The 1,631-nt window shown below is 29.7% G+C and overlaps 1 long non-coding RNA gene across 1 annotated transcript; it reads left to right on the top strand.

Annotated features, from left to right (window-relative positions):
• The first annotated feature begins 446 nt into the window (after positions 1 to 446).
• Positions 447 to 1,396, top strand: LOC107877087. Its single transcript, XR_001676152.2, has 3 exons — positions 447 to 629; positions 782 to 900; positions 1,117 to 1,396. It is a non-coding gene; the product is annotated as an uncharacterized LOC107877087 (long non-coding RNA).
• The last annotated feature ends 235 nt before the right edge of the window (positions 1,397 to 1,631 follow it).

The raw sequence follows: 1,631 nt of genomic DNA, 5'->3' as shown, positions 1-1,631 counted from the left end.
TGTATGTTTCAATAGTCTACCCAACTTCGTACGTATTCATCTTATAAATAGATTAAAAAGCATTGAATCAAATATGATCTTCACAAAATAAAACCAAAAATTAATTCACAATTTCATGTAGGACATTTTATGGATATTCTTTAACACGGGAAAGAACTGACTAATATTTAACCAAAAAAAAAAAAAAAGAACTGACTAACATGCATGTGGACAATTTTTTTTTTTGGAAAAATTACACAAACTAGCATACCTAAGACATTAATTACAATTAATAGAAATAATTTCTCAAAATTACAACTAATAGCAAAAGTAACAATATTTTATTTTATTTTATTGAGAAGCGCGTGACTTTAACCCATTACCCTCTTTTCATACCACTTTCCTTTACATTACCCTATTATCACACCAATTTATCAATTTCAATTTTTCCCAATGTCTTTCTTCGACTATTTTTTTTTCAAATTCCATTCTCTCTCTCTCTCTCTCTCTCTCTCTCTCTCTCTCTCTCTCTTATCAATCTCCATTTGAGAAGTTGAAGAATTTTCCATTTCTATATAGCTATGGCTTTCGAGAACTCCAGCGATAAAAACATTGTTTTTCGAAAGCTCAAATCCAAGCCTGAAAATGAGGTTTCCTCTTTTAATTTTTATTCAACCTTTTTGGACTCTTTTATATTTAATTTTGTTGATTACATAGAATTTCTTCAGATCGGTTTTAGATCCATTAATTTTGGTTGATTTTCTACATGATTTTAATTTCAAATTTTGATTTGTTTTGTTAGATGTGTTTTGATTGCAATGTTAAGAATCTAACTTAGGCATCGGTGACGTATGAGATCTTCTTGTGTATTGATTGCTCCGTTGTTCGTCGCAGCCTTGACATTCATATCAGTTTTGTTAGGTAATATTTTCTTTTATTTTTTTCATTTTATAGCTATTATTTTGGCTTAATGAGCTGATTTTTGCTTGGTACGGTTTAATATGGCTGAATTTTTAGTGATGATATGTTAAAATTTGTGACTTTGGTATAATTTAGACACTAGTGAAATGCATAAAGTCTAAATTTTTGCTTCATTTTTTATTTTGGTAATTTGTGATTTTTTTGGTATTTTTCCAGTCAAGGGATGCCGTTTTCGGCGATGGGTGGGCTGGTGGCTTCGATTGGACTCACTGGTTTCGGCGTTTCTCGATGAATTTTCAACAGAGGGAGGGTCTATTCGTCGAATTTCACCGTGACAGTGACCGACAACAGTAGTAATTAATGGTGTTTTACCGGCGAGTATTAGCCTGGACCATTCATGTATTCATAAAATAGATATGTATATGTTGTAATATAAGTATAATATGTATTCTGTAAATACAAAGTGCCACTATATTGAAATGGAAAGTATATACATGCCACAGTTTAGATATGTTTTTATGAATGCATATTGCTAAGATTTGTATTTATGTTAAGTTGTATTTGTTATTCATTAGATTTTGACTATGATATGTACTTCTTTCTTCTTGATAAGCATGATTTTTGTACCAGTTATATATAAATAAAATACATATGTATTTAGTTTGCTTGAAGTATATTAAATGTATTTGTTATCGGTTAGATATATTTCTTTTGCTATTGTTAATATTTGT

The sequence above is a fragment of the Capsicum annuum genome, chromosome 3 (assembly GCF_002878395.1).
Source record: "Capsicum annuum cultivar UCD-10X-F1 chromosome 3, UCD10Xv1.1, whole genome shotgun sequence".
Classification (NCBI taxonomy): Eukaryota; Viridiplantae; Streptophyta; class Magnoliopsida; order Solanales; family Solanaceae; genus Capsicum; species Capsicum annuum.
The sequence above is the reverse complement of the archived record's forward strand: the minus strand, read 5'-3'. Positions and strand labels throughout refer to the sequence as shown.